This window comes from Arvicanthis niloticus, chromosome 10 (genome assembly GCF_011762505.2).
Source record: "Arvicanthis niloticus isolate mArvNil1 chromosome 10, mArvNil1.pat.X, whole genome shotgun sequence".
In the NCBI taxonomy this organism is placed as follows: Eukaryota; Metazoa; Chordata; class Mammalia; order Rodentia; family Muridae; genus Arvicanthis; species Arvicanthis niloticus.
This window is the reverse complement of record NC_047667.1, coordinates 80,648,358-80,663,866: the sequence shown is the minus strand read 5'-3', so window position 1 is coordinate 80,663,866 and position 15,509 is coordinate 80,648,358.

Here is a 15,509-nt window from a genome sequence, read left to right as displayed (position 1 = left end):
TTGAACAACACAGATTTAGAGCATTTACAATAGCTGAAAATGTTCAACTGGGCTGTGGAAATTTAGTCACCTGGTAAATGAACGAACAGGTGCCCTGGACGCAGTTGAACAGGTTACCAAATATAACTAGATTTCACTTTTGTACTGTGCTTCAATTTGACTTTTCTCTTTAGTTTTTAGTTCTCATGAAAAGTTTTTACCTCTGAAAAATTTGAGGACAAATTTATAATTGGCAAGCTCTCCACTCTCATTTAGTTTTCAACCTATATTTTAAGTGCCGACCAGCTGCTTATTTTTGTCTTGCAGTTGCTCTGTCTTAAGAACCTAGTGAGAAAGTAGGCATCTGGCAGATTATCAAAAATATTGAATTTAGATGGTGACTAAAAGACTTTTAGAAAATTTTATCCTTACCTCTCAATGTTATGGGACTTCATGTGCAATCTTAAAATATAATAATAAAATGTAGAATGTGGGGTTTTTTGTTTCTGTGTTCTATTGTTGTTGTTGTTATTATTATTATTATTATTATTATTATTATTATTATTATTATTAATGTTATAAGTTAGGTTCTCTTTGTGTAGCAGGAATGTTAGGCTGACCAAGGTACTGGTCCTCCAGCTCCAGGTCAGGCTTCCACAATACTAACACTACCAAACCCAGTTATAAGCTTCCTATAAACTTTTTCTTCAGGCCCTTACACATGGCTCTGACTCTGTGAATAATGTATTTTCCTTTTCTATAACTCCTGATGTTGACTTTCTTGGACAGAGTGTTCAAGATTAATTTAACCCCATCCCCTCACTTCTGCATCCCCTCACTTTCTGCAGAAAGCTGACAACACCACCTAAGAGAAAAAAGCGCTGGGATCAAAGGAGAAAAAAGTTGTAATTGGCTATGGGTGACGCTCAGGTTTTAGGGATTGCCTGGCATGCAGGATGCCCAAGATTTCATTCCTATAACCAAATATACCAGAGTATTGATAAATAGTGCCAAAACTGACTTACCTGGTAGTCTGCATCAACAGTTTCCCTTTGTTTTCCCCAACTCTGTACATTTCTGTACATTCCCTTTATCTTGATGTCAAGATCACCTGTTCAGCTGTACCTCTTCTGTCAATTCTGGAGGAGTAGTGTGTTGAAATAATCCACTCAAGAAAGTTATGAATCACCAGGATATGTTAAGCCAGTTAAGAGAATCATGTATTTTTGGCCAAAAGCAGGCTCCTGCCTGGAAAAACAAAACAAAACAAAACAAAACAAAAAAAAAAAAAACAAAAAAACAAAAACAAAAAAAAAAACAAACTTTGGTTCCAAGGCAAAGAGGGTAGAAATTTTAAAGAATGTCTTAAATAGAACATTCTCTGGATAAGTTGGGAGTTATTGTTAGGAAGTGATGGGGTATACATTCCAAATGACACCCAATGGTTAATGGATCTTGTAATATGGATACATACCTTTCCACAGCAAGGTGACTGTCACGAAAAATTACTGAAGTAGACAAAAGCTATGAATTCAGTTTTGATAAGCATGCAATTTAAGGCATTGTGAAATGTCTAAGTAGAAGTTCTTATAGCTGCTTAGATTTATGTGACTGAACTTGATTGAGGAGATGGGCACTGTTAAATATTTGAAATTGCTCAAATTTTTACAAAATGATTACAATCTTACTTAGTTATTTACAGTGAAGTCAGGGAGACATTAGAAGTCTTTGTTAATTATTTTTACCACATTGTATTCATAAGCAATTTTATGAGAAAGGAGAATATAACTTTTCAAACCATCTAGCAATTAACTAAAACAGACAGTTCACTAACATAGTATAGTCAGCAAACAATAAGAGTGTCAAATCTAAGCATGGACGCATTCTACCTTTTCTGGAATGATATTTGATTAATCTTGTTTGCTCCACCCACAGGATTGAGCCAGAACCTTTGCATTTTAATGTTGATTTCTGTTGGGGACCGCACTAGTCCCACATTGGGGTGGCCAAAAAATGTCTCGGCCTGAGCAAAATGTTGAGGCCTCAGCTGACCCACGTTTGGGTGGCCACTGTATCCCGACCCAAGCTGCTGCTCCGGTCTGTGGGTCGAGGCTCCAGCAAGAGCGAGGGTGACGGCAGATTCTACCTAATATCTGAGATTTGTCTCTGATGATCCCTTGTATTCTCTGATCTCTGTCTATATTCTCTGATCTCTGGTTCTGTCTTCTATAGTCTGACTAATGTCTTCTATCATCTCAATCCTGATCTGTTCTGTCTCTGCCTTTTATATGTCTCACTTCTAAGCCACGCCTCTAAGTTACACCTTTAATCATGCCCTTAGGTCTTGTCTCTAACTCTGATCTCTATACTTCTAAGTCATACTATTAAGTCACACACCTTTAATCTCACACACCTTTAATCTCAAGGTATCTAAACCAAGATTATCCGAGTGTTCTCAGCTGTTGTAGGCTATTGTAATTTAAATCTCATGTCAGGGTATATGGCTCAAGATGGCTGCAAAGCTGATAGCCGCTTTCTGCTAAAAGTCGGCCCCCAACAGATTTCCACTGATAATCTGGAAACTTTATTTTATCAGTACTCATTCTGTTTATTGTTTTGTTTTCTTAAATACATGTACATTTTATCTGCTTTGAAAATCTGCTATTAATATTAAATATCAATGCAGTGCCATACTAAAGAAAGGTCTAACACAGTCCAAATTAAAAACTATGTTTCTAGAAAAAAAAAAATGCTATCACCCCTTGTGTTTGCCATGGTGTCCTACCATATGATCTTCCATCTTCTGACATGTCACTGGTGTCCATTCATCCAGAGGAACAAAACTGTACATATTAGGACATTTTTGACCAAGGAAGAATGCCCCTTTGGTCTTGTAAAATCCTTCACTGAGAAAAACTGAGAAGCAGTTTCTATTTGCTGACAAATGTGGATTCCAAGTGGAAGACATTGGGGATGAGTAAGGGCAACCAGACCTATTCTAAGTTATTTCAGTCAGTTCCTGGCAAATTCATTGTCTAGTGGGGACAAATAACAGCACATTCCCATTCATACTCATTGGCTCAATTCAGATGATACATTTAGTCACATGCAACCTAAGTTTTCCTTTTACCCTGTATTGTATGAGACTCTCTTCTTGGGGCAACATAGCACACACATGTCTACTCACCCCTGTTAAGTAGTCCTTGCCAGACAAAAATGGAGACTATGTGAAAGTCCAACTTGGTTTTGCTTATAGGAAAATAGATGAGAAGGTATGTAAATGAACATGATTGAGGAGCTATGTACAGGCACATGGGTGACTCAAAGGCAGCTGCCACACTGAAAGGCCTTCCTGGCCTGGGTATTGACTCATTAAAGCTGGAGATCTCTCCATGATTTAAAAAAGAGGAAAGGAAATTCCTTTTGGGGAGTTTCACTAATCATAGCCTTGCCACCTTGCCAGCCCCATAGTTGTTGGCTGCTTTAAAATGATCAAGAAAGGCCCCGTAGGAATCTTGCCAGTTCCACCTTACCAAGTTCTGTGAAGTTTGCTTACTTGCTGAGTCTCATGAGCCTCCAGCCCATTTTCTGGAGGGAAAGATTCAATTGCAAAAAAAAAAAAAAAAAAAAAAAAGTTCTGAATAGAACCTAGATGGGCCCATGAAATTTCACTATGATTCCCAAATCCCCAGCTTTCCCACAAGCCATTGTAGAGCTTCCCCTGTATTTAGACTCTGTAGAAAACACAACCAATGGAAATATGGAGACTGATGCCTGTGAATTACTTTTTACAGTGCATTGATCAGTCTCCTTTTTAACATCAGTACAGCATGGACCTGAAATTTAAAAAACACAATGACAAGCTCTTGATTTAATGTCCCAAGTCAAGAGACTTTATGGAGTTGTGTCTCTTTGATCAACCTAAATTTCCAGCAACAGAACCATTTGGGGCTGATTTCTGAGGACACTATTAAAAATAAACTCACCCAATTTATCTATGCTTCAACTCTGAACTGAACCATCCTGAAAGTGTCAGCAGCCATATATGCAAAATTACATTAGGTTTTTAAATTGGCCCAAGTTTATGTATTTAGCCTTTTAATATCAACCCTAAAGAATTTAAACTTAGCTTTACTTGATAGCATGCAATAATGCATTGGCTCATAACAGATAATAGAAAAGTTAAATGATGTAAAATTCATTTTGCAATAAATTTCAGAAAACGGGACTATATTCTCCAGGAAAGAATATATTAAAGCCATGCTGGAGATTTCAATAACTTGTGGTGTTCACTACGGATTATTTAGATGTTTATGCCCATGTAAAAGGGTTTCCCATCAAAATCAAATGAATTATATTTTCTAGGGTTATTTTCCCAACAAAATTTTGTATCTCAAGCTAAAAAGTAAAAGCTTTCAAAAATCAGTCCTCATAAAGAGGATGATAGATTGTTATGATCTTCATCTTCCTAATTCCCATATGGATAGTTTCCAGTCCTTCAAAATCTGGCTTGACACAGACAGTAACACATAAGGGCTGTTTTTCTCTCTCCAGTGCCCACCTTCTGAATGCTATTTTGTAATCTATACTCACATCCATATGCTGTTAGCCTCTTGTCTGTGAAAGCAAAACTGCCCCCAGGAAAACTCTACTGCTTTGCCATAAGAAGAAAGTTTGATATCTTCACATAGCTGCTGTGTGCTCCTGGACATGTCACTGTATTCTGATTGCTTGTCATACAGGAAACAGGAAACTTAATGCTGGACTTATGGTAGTAGATTTTCATCAACAGTAGTAAGACCTTTCAGGATTTGCTACCTTACCAAGAATGTTTCATTTATTTCCTCATTCACTCTTTGATTCTTATCTTTGTGAATCCCTGACTATCATAACTTTTGCTATCTATTGAGTAAATGGTATGTGCCAAATCTGTGCTAAGCTTTTTATATATAGTAGGCAACTAGACTCTGCATGCAATAGAGAGGAAGTGCATGGGCTCTGCGTCTCACACTAGGGAGGTCCCTGTTCTCAATACTCCTTACCCAAGATGCATCCGTGCTCAGCCTTCCTTACATCGGAGGTGAATGTTCACAATACTGTTTAAATAAGAGGGACCTGAACTTAAGTCTCCCTTTGAAGGATAGCTCTGTGCTCAACCCTCCATAAACAGGAAGGCTCTGTGCTCAACATTTCATACACAGGGATATTCAACATTTGATATGAATGAACATACCTGCCTTAAAACATGCATGTATGTATCTGAGTGTGTATGTACATATATGTGTATGTCAGTCTCTGGAACTGGAGCTAAAGACTTGTGAAGTACCCAACATTAGAGGTTTTAGAGAACTGAATTCTAGCTGTCATTTGTAAGAGCAACAAGTGCTCTTAATGACTGAGCCACCTTTCTTATCTTTAGCCAATTTTATTATGCCCAATTTGCAAAAGAAACAAGATCAGATGATTTTTCTGTGTTCCTTTTGTCTTTACTCACTTCATCAACTTTTCACAAAATGTGATTCTGGGCTAGGGAGATGGCTTAGTGGGTGAGATCAGTTGTTATGCAACCTTAAAGACTCAAATCCAATTTGCTAGCATTTATATTAATGGATGAGTGTGGCCAAAAGTGAGCTTGTAATGCCAGGACTATGAAGGATGGAGACAGCATGAATGTGGAGTCTTGCTGATTCTCAATCTAGGTCTATCTTCTGGGAGAGTCCCTGTATTAAAGAAATAAGGTAGAGAATGACAGAGGACATTGGACATTGGGCTTTGACTTCTTTTCATAAATGATCATGTGGTCTTGCATTCACATGTGCACATTTATCATATACACTATATATATATATTCATATATACATATATAAATAAAAAAAATTCTCAATCTTAAAATTAGTGGGAATAAGCAATTTTTAACTTTATTTATAAAGTTAAACAATTAGAATATAAAAATGTAGCATATCCATTTACCTTCAAATTTCAGATATGATTTAAGTATGTCTTATATAATATTTGTGATATATTTATACAGAAGTTATACATTGTTAATTTGAAGATCAACAATAAATAGGCTTCTTGTATTTTACCTAGAAATCCTATTTATAAACCTAGTGTAGCTCTCTAAATCTGGGTCTAATTACATTTTTGTCTATGCAAGTTACACAAGACCCAATGGATTCCAAACTACTTGTACGTTAATATTAGTTTTGATGTTAGACAACTTTGGTAATTCTCATATCCCCACTGGATATCACCCATAATACCTCAAAGGTCTCCAGATAATTAATCCATTTCTGTGTATAACAAGAGAGACCCTTGCATATAGGTACCTCTACAGAGTCAAGTATCTGCTGAATTATCTGTATATCTGGCTTCTAACCCAAATGGATTTTAATTGTTGAACTCTGAGACACTGAGATCTCTCTACTTTGACTACTTGTGGGCATTTCTTACAACAAACATTTTTTAGGCTACTCCATTTTATCCTTGAACTCTGTAAGAGACTATTTTCACTATTTTCTTAACATAGCACAAAAAGAGTAGACCATTTTATGACATATACAGGCTCCAGGCACTGAAGGGGTTAAAGTGAAGAACCTGAGGAACCAAGGAGAAGAAACATCACTAATTTAATAATACAATAATAGTAGCACAGAGGAGAATGTAAGTGAAAAGCAACAGCCTTGAGTAGGTGAATAAATCAAGGGATTCAGGTAAGCATCAATGAGTGACAGCACAAAACAGATCATTTGATGCCTTTATTTGCACATTCTCTAAAAAAAAAAACTTGCAGAACTATGGGATAAATTTGTATTGTTGGCAAGGTTAAAACAGGTATATGGAGAGCATTTTTTAGGAGCTTCTTGCTCTTTGGAAGTCATGGACTTGTAATATTTTAAAAGCAGCCATTAATTTCTTGATAGTTGTGCCTTAGGCACTGTAACTTCTTCACTTCATTCTGTGGGTGACTTCCTTCCTCTTCCACCCATTTTACTACTTCACTCATATTCTTTCTGATTCAACAGTTTGTAAAATAAATTAGCATTGAATGTCATTTAATATAATTTCTGGAAAGAGCTTTAGGTTGTTCTAAACACACTACCATATTTATGAATCAGAGTAACACAGATTTCTGGACTTGTTGCTCATAAATTTGAACACAATTCCATTGTTCAACTTTTCTCCCTGGCTGAAAGTAAGCCATTTATCGCAGCATTCAGAAACCACGGTAGGCAGTAACATATTTTAGAAATAGAAATGAGCCAGAGCTGTCTGCCAGGTTTTCCAACTTCCCTATGACCTTCATGGAGAGAGTCATCCTTTCGAGATGTAGATTTTTTATATATGGAAAAATATCTATGGATAAAAATCATAATGAAGATTGAATAAAGGAGTGATCTATAATTGAAGAGTGGAAGCCAGAAGTTAATTCTCTGGCCTCATCTCTAGGCAATAACTCTTTACCACATGTCAAGTTAATTGCAATTAATTCCATATATGAACAAAATAGTATCCAGAGTACTTTCTCAAAAGCTATATTTAACTGTGTGGCATGAGTGCTAGACTTGTCAAAAATTGTTGGTTCGGATCTGAAACTACTCATATTATATTCTAGGGCATCATATAATAGCTGTGAGCTATGACCTCTAAAATGTGGTTTTGGGAAAGCCTTTTGTCACAAACATTTTATCAGCTGTTTTTGCAGTCAAGATTGAAAGTAAGAAATTTAGGTCTCACATTGTAATATTAATAAATTGACTTAATTTCACACCTGTGACAGGAATGTTGATTTTTGAAATAAAATAGTTTATTCATAACAAGAAACAGAAGGGATTACTTATTACTTTCAATTCTGTTGTGAAGGAACTAAATGTTTAGAAGCATTTATTCTCAAAATAAATATTATTTTTAATTGTGTGTGTGTGTGTATTGTGTGTGTGTGTGTGTGTGTTTGTATATGTGAGTTCAAGTGTTCACTGAGGCCAGAAGAGGGCATCACATCTCATATACCTGGAACTACAAGTGGTAGTAAGTCCTGCAGTGTAGATGATGTGACCTGAACCAAGTTACCTGCAGAATAGTATATTCATTCTCTTAACCATTGACTCATCTCTCCAGGCCTTAGAAGAGTTCTTTGTTTGTTTGATTGTTTGTTTGTTTTGGTTTTTCTTTGTTTTTTTGAGACAGGGTTTCTCTGTATATCCTTAGTTGTCCTGGAACTCACTCTAGACCAGGCTGGCCTCGAACTCAGAAATCTGCCTGCCTCCCAGGTGCTGAGATTAAAGGTGTGCTTCACCAGTGCCCGGTTATTTGTTTGTTTTTAAGGAGTATATTTCATCATATTCATGTAGATATAATACATACTGTATTAAATTCGGTTCCCAGTTACTACAGGAGGAGAGGAGAAATGAGAGGCATTTGAATTGATTTATCCTTTAAATAAGAATAGGAATGTAATTTATTGAGTACACTGAAAATTAGCAGTGGGATAGACAGTACTTGCACACAAATGCAGTTATAGTAAACTTCTCTGTACAGTTATCTGCACATAATTAAAAGTCTGATGGCCAGTGTGTACGTCTGGAGGTTACACAGACCCACTGTGTACATCCTTTCCAATTGTCCAACTCTGCCATGAAAATAATGGCAACATAATCCAAGAACTAGAAAATAAGTTCAGATATTGAGGTTATAGTGTGTTGACTGGCATGTAGCTCTGTGTTGCCAGATCACAGCATTCATAACCTAGCAGCATTGAAATACTGAACCATGATTGTGAAGATTTCCATGAGCTTCCCTTCACATTATTCATGCTGTCAAATACTGCACTTCCCTGTCCATGGCAGTGCTTTTGTGGATGATGAACTCTTGTCTAGGAGGCTTCCCCTGGAATGAATGCTATATATCTTTCTAAGAAGTTCTATGTGAAACTCATACTTTCCTAATTAAAAACATTTTATTTTTCAAACTTAGATGTGTGTTCCGCGCACCTCTCGTGTCCCCTTCGCCCGCGAAAAAGGACAAGGAGGCAGTGATCGATCGGGTATTACTACAGACGAGACTTTACTTCTTGTAACAGCAGAAGCAGAAAGGACCTCGGAAGGGCCAAAGACAGGAAGAGGCACAGCTTAAATACACCCTAGAGTGACGTGTTCACTTCTGATTGGCTGTTCACTCATCACCCAATATTATGCCTCGGGATTGGCCAGTGACTTTGGCGGGCTTTTGCCTTTTTGCACCTGCGCAGTCCATTGTTTACTAGTGGGAAGGACATGATGTCCGCGCCATCTTGGAATGGCGAATGTATCACCGCTGACCACGGCTTCCTACAGATGTGTGCATTTGCATCTGCATATAGTTGTGTAGATATGAGTACACATGCACATGAATACCAGAAGAGGGTGTGGGATCTCCTGGTGATGGAGTTACAGGTGTTTATGAGCTGCCTATGTACATGCTAGGAATAGAATCCAGCATTTCTGCAAGGGCAGTACGCATTCTTAACTATGGGACCACCTATTCAGATCCATTACTTTTTAAAATAGATTCAAATTATTTAAAACTGAATTTATTTATCAGAGGAAAAAAAGAGACAGAACCAAGTAGAATATTTCTATTTTCTTAACATCTAAGTGAACAATTGCATCCATTGCACTGCAATTTATGTCAAGTGCTAACTAATGAAATAAATTACTTTCAGTTTCAAATCAGCTCTCTTTCTTTTTCTCACATGCTCTTATTAGCTTCATCTCGAATGTATTTCTACAGCAGCCTCTCTTCCATGCTATTGACTTTGTTACTGGAATGTTTGAATCAATTATTAGAAAGTCACACGTAAGAACACTGATTGTATAAGGAGTCTCTTACCAAGATGGACTTCCAGATTTAAGACTGAAGAAACAGTCACAAGATGGTTACCTCTTCCTGTTTATTTTCTAAAGAAAATGTTGTAGATATGACCCCACACTCTTGAAAAAGAGCTTAAACATTATGTAGGTTTCAAAAAAGCATTTTGGAAATATACAGAACATTTGAATTGTTGCAGATGTTAGTGTAATTTTCTCAATTAAGGGGTTTTTCTTACTCATTTTCTCAAATGATTTTCAAGGAAAACATAGACAGTCCAAAATACATGTAAGCAGTTTTCTAGTTATGGGGTCACATGACTGTAATTTCAAATTCAAGGTCAACAGGGGCTACATAAAGAGACTATCTCAAAAATACAACAAAATAGCCTCTCCCTCCCCCCTCCCCCTCCCTCTCCCTCTCCCATTTCTCTTTCTCTTCTCCCTCCACTCCACACTCCAGTTAGTTTGAGAATCAATATGTAACCTCTGACCTGTTGCTACTACCTTGCTTTGTTTCTGCCATCATGGACTCTAATTATATAAAGTGATAAGTCCAAATTAAATGATTTTTATAAGTTTATTTTCTCATTGTATTTTACCTCTGCAAGAGAAAAGCAACTAAAACAGAAGTTGGAACCAGCAGTGGACCATCAATGGGACAGACATGACCATACTGTTTTTGAAGGAATGTTGAAGATTTGGGGACTTTAGGTATGAAAGCAGTTGAATGTTGAAATCAGGGATAGTCTTGCTGATGGTAGCTACATGGACTATAGAGACCCAACTCCAGAGGTTTCAGAGGGGAAGAATATTAGTAACCAAGCAAGAGGATATTATTATGATATTTGGGGTGGAAATGTGTTTAATTTCTGTCCCTGTTTTAAAGACCTACCTGAGGCTAAATTTATATATATATATATATATATATATATATATATATATATATATATATATATATATATTTAAACACACACACACACACACATATATATATATATATATATATACATATATATATTAATTTCTTTGCTGTGGAGGATTTCAGGGATGGCTAACATGGAGAAAATTGACAATGCTGTCCATGTGATTCTGGCTTTAGGACCATGACAAATACACAAATAAATGGGTTGTGGGATCTTCTGAAGTTAAGGAGCACAGGGTCCTCAATGGAGGAGTTAGAGAAAGGACTGAAGGATCTGAAGAGGTTTGCAACCTTATAGGAAGAAAAGAATATCAACCAACCAGACCCCTAGAGCTCCCAGGAACTAAACCATCAACCAAAGAGTACACATGGAGTGACCCATGGCTCCAGCCACATATGTAGCAAAGAATGGCCTTGTTGGACATCATTGGGAGGAGAGGCCCTTGATTCCATGAAAGCTTAAAGTCCCAGCATAGGGGAATGCCAAGATGGGGAGGCAGGATTGGGTCGGTGAGTGGGTGAGCACCTTCATAGAAGTAGGAGGATGGCAAATGGTATAGGGGGTTTCTGGAGGGGAAACCAGGAAAGGGGTTAACATTTGAAATGTAAATAAATAAAATATCCAATACAAAAGAATTAGACTATACATAATACATAGTATGTTCTAGCAAATAATTTGGCTACATTCTGTTGGCATTCTAAAGAATTGAGTGAGGCAGAAGAAATGACAGGTCAATTAATCTGGTAAAAGAAGTTTCAAAGCATTATTGGATTTAAGTTGTGACACCGTGGTTCCCAGCTCCTTTTGCTTGGGCATCATAAGAATTGAGGTGAAGAAGTAGGACAAAATCATTTGAAAAACATGCAGTCTTGTGAAAAAGGGAGGCAAACACAAATAATAAGCAAGGTGAGTCCAGCTACAGTGGCTTTAGCTGTTAAAGGAGGCTGACTTCTAGGTAAGGATAATGGAAAATGTACTTCTAGGGCAAGACTCTCCACCTGAGTATTCATCAATGCTCCCTGGATTTAAGGGGCATCTAGCCATCTTTCTCTACACTTCTAAGAGACTTATGGGGCCACAATTTTTTTGTTCTGTTATTTTTCACAGTGGAGATAATATGAACTTAGCAAACAGAAATGCACAACTGCTTTCATGATGATCTGAAATGTCTACATTTGACAAAAGAGTCAAATTAGGGTTGCATTTCTCAGTAAACATGATAAAAGCTAAAAATTATGTTTCCAACTTTTTATATAGGAACAATAAAAATACCCAAACTCTCTACATTTTAAAACTTTCATCTTTTGTGAAGTAGTCAAAAATTTAAAATAAAAAAAAAGCCTATTGAAATAAGCCAAGTTGTATCATCATATTATATAACTAACCTTGAATAAAAACTTTTAATCCTTTTTTAAACTTCAGGAGTTTCAGCACTTTGTCATTTATAAACTGGATCCTATCTCAGAGGCTTACAAGATAAAGAGACAATGACTGACTCACAGCAGGTACTAAAGACTTGGGAGCTGGCATGGAAGTGACCCATGAGAGGGAACATACTGGGCTGGGCAGAGAGATTTTGGAGTTCTGGTTCCATGTGGCCCGCAGGTGCTGGATATAACACTGGAACTGCCAATTGTTTTTAATATTTTCTGCAACAGACCACTCCATGGTGGTTTGGAAGATGGAGCTCCTTTTTTTGGGTTTCCACTGTAAGATGTGCTAGGCTCACATTAGCACTGAAAGTATTATGAAATCATATGATAAAGTGGAAGAGATTTTACGTGTAATATAATATTGATGATTCTCTCCTTTACAGGTATTCTCAAATGGAGTATCTCTGCATTTAAATATTGATGGTATTTAAAGAATTAGCATATGAAACCCACTCAAACTCAGACAATATGATAAGTCTACTTTATTCTAAAGTAGTGTTTTTTTTTTTAAGAGAGAAAACATATTTAGCTGTTTAGCTCTCTGACATTTTTAAGCTAAACAAATTTTTGTAGGTGAACCTGAAAAAAACTGCAGATTCAGCATGAAAAATATTAGCATAGCTTCAGAACCATAAATTGATTCTTTCCTTATTTCCTTTTGTCTGTGTGTGTGTGTGTGTGTGTGTGTGTGTGTAAGCATGTAGACAAATTCCACACCTACTCTCATTCCAGAACAGAATATCAATTTTTATAAAGACAGACTGAAAAATATCTTTGTTACTCATAGCCCAAAAATATTTAAACCACTACTATAATTATAAAAAAAATAGCAAAGTACTGAGGGTAATTTCTACCCACTGGATATTTTGATGGTTCACCTGAATTCCATTCAATTTCTTTTCAGTATTAACAAATATCAAATATTTCAACTAGGCAGTATAATAGTTTCATTTTTGCTTTGTTTCATTTAAAATTCAAATTTCAATGAATAAACTGTGTTCCTCTGAGTATGATATCATGATATTCAGTCCAAGTTGAAGGTTTTAAGTTGGACGTGATCAACTGGGTGCCTATAAACCTCAGGCTCTCAAAGGGTAACCAGAAATAGCTGATAGTGTTAAATCTAGTCAAACCTACTCTCCAGTTCATGTAGTAATCTGAACAATAACTCAACATGAAATCTCATCTGTATAAATGACTCATCTTACTTAATTTTTTAGATTGAATGTTTGTTTCTATTTGTGTGTGTGTGTGTGTTTACTTATGTGTGCATTGTATGTGTAATATTTGTGTGTGTTGTATGTATTTACCTGTGTATGTGTGTGTGAGTATGTGTGTGTGTATGTAGTAACTGTATGTGTGTGTACATGGTATTGTTGTGTGCGTGTGTGTGTCTGTGCATACATGTGTGCTGGGTCTGTATGCGAAAGTATATCTGTGTTATCTGTACATATACAGGTATGTGTGATATCCATCTGATGAGTGTGGTTTTTGGGGGGAGGGGGCTTCTGTATGGGATGTGCATTCATTATTATCCTTCCTGGATTCCCTCTGACACCTGATGATTTGCAGTCTTCTCTTTTATTATGATACCCATGCTTATGTCTTCCATTCTCATATTGCTACTGTTGGAGTGGCTGCATAGTTCTCTTCTGAGAATAACTTTTCACAGATGACTACCAAAATTGGCCATGAATCCCCTAAAAATGTCACCTTCTATAAAATATGCTGCCCCATCTATAAGGGTGCACAGTCACAAGTCTGGAAAGTATACTGTTAGTGACAGACTTGACCTACCATCTAAGTACCATTTGTTAAAAGTAACAGGCAATACTGTGAACCAAGTAATCAAAATGCTACTGATAATCTCAGCAAAGTGCCTAGATACAAAATTAACTCAAACTAATAAGTAGCCTTCCTTTATCAAAAAGATAAATGGTTCAAGAAGCAAATTAGGAAAACAACACCCACCTTAATATTCACAAATAATATAAAATATCTTAGTATAACTAACCAAGCAAGTGAAAGATCTATATAACAAGAAATTCGAGTCCTTGAAGAAAGAAATTCAAGAATACCTCAGAAGATGGAAAGATTTTCCATGCTCATGGATGGGTAGGATTAGCATGTTAAAAATGGTCATCTTGCCAAAAGCAATCTACATATTCTATGCAATCCCCATCAAAATTCCAACTCAATTTTTCACAGATGTGAAAAAAGCAATTGTCAACTTCATATGGGATCCAGAAAACCCAGGATAGTGAAAACAGTTCTCAACAATACAAGAACTTCTGGAGGAATCCCAATCCCTGACCTCAAGCTTTACTACAGAGCAATAGAGATAAAACCCACATGGTATTGGTTCAGAGACATACAGTTTGATCAATAAAATAGAATTGAAAATCCAGAAATAAGCCCACACACCAATGGCCAATTGATCTTTGAACATGAAGCCAAAACCATAGTAGGGAAAAGAAAGAATCTTGAACAAATGATGCTGATCTATCTGTTGGTTTGCATGTAGAAGAATGTAAATTGATCCAAATTTATCACGTAGTACAAAGGTCAAGTCCAGTTGGATCAAGGACCTCCAGATTTATGAGACAATGAATCTAATAAAAGAGAAAGTAAGAAATAGCCTTGAACAAGTTGGTACTGGGGAAAATTTCCTTAGCAGATAAACAGTGACTCAGGTCTAGAATCAACAATTGACAAAGAGGACCTCATGAAATTGAAAAGCTTCTGTAAGGCAAAGGACATTGTCAATAAGACAAGACAGTAGATTCCAGATTGGAAAAAGATCTTCACTAAGACTACATCAGATAGAGAGATAGTATCCAAAATTTACAAAGCACTCAAGAAGTTATACTATAGAAAACCAAGTTACCTAATTAAAAAATGGCGACCAGAGTAAAAAAAAAATTCTTAATTGAGGAATCTTGAATGGCTAAGAATCACTTAAAGAAATGTTCAACATACTTAGTCATCAGGGAAATGCAAATCAAAATGAACCTGAGATTCCAGTTCACAGCAATCAGAATGACTAAGTTCAAAAACTCAGGTGACGGCAAATGCTGGAGAGTATGTAGAGAAAAAAAGAACACTCGTCCATTGCTGGAAGGATTACAAGCTGGTATAACCACTCTGAAAATCAATCTTGTGGTTCTTCAGAAAATTGGAAATAGTTCTACCTGAAGACCCAGCTGTACCACTCCTGGGTATACACATAAAAGATGCTCTACCATATCACAAGGACATGTGCTCCATCATATTAATAGCAGCCTTAGCTGTAGTAGCCAGAAGCTAGCAACAACCCAGATGTCCCT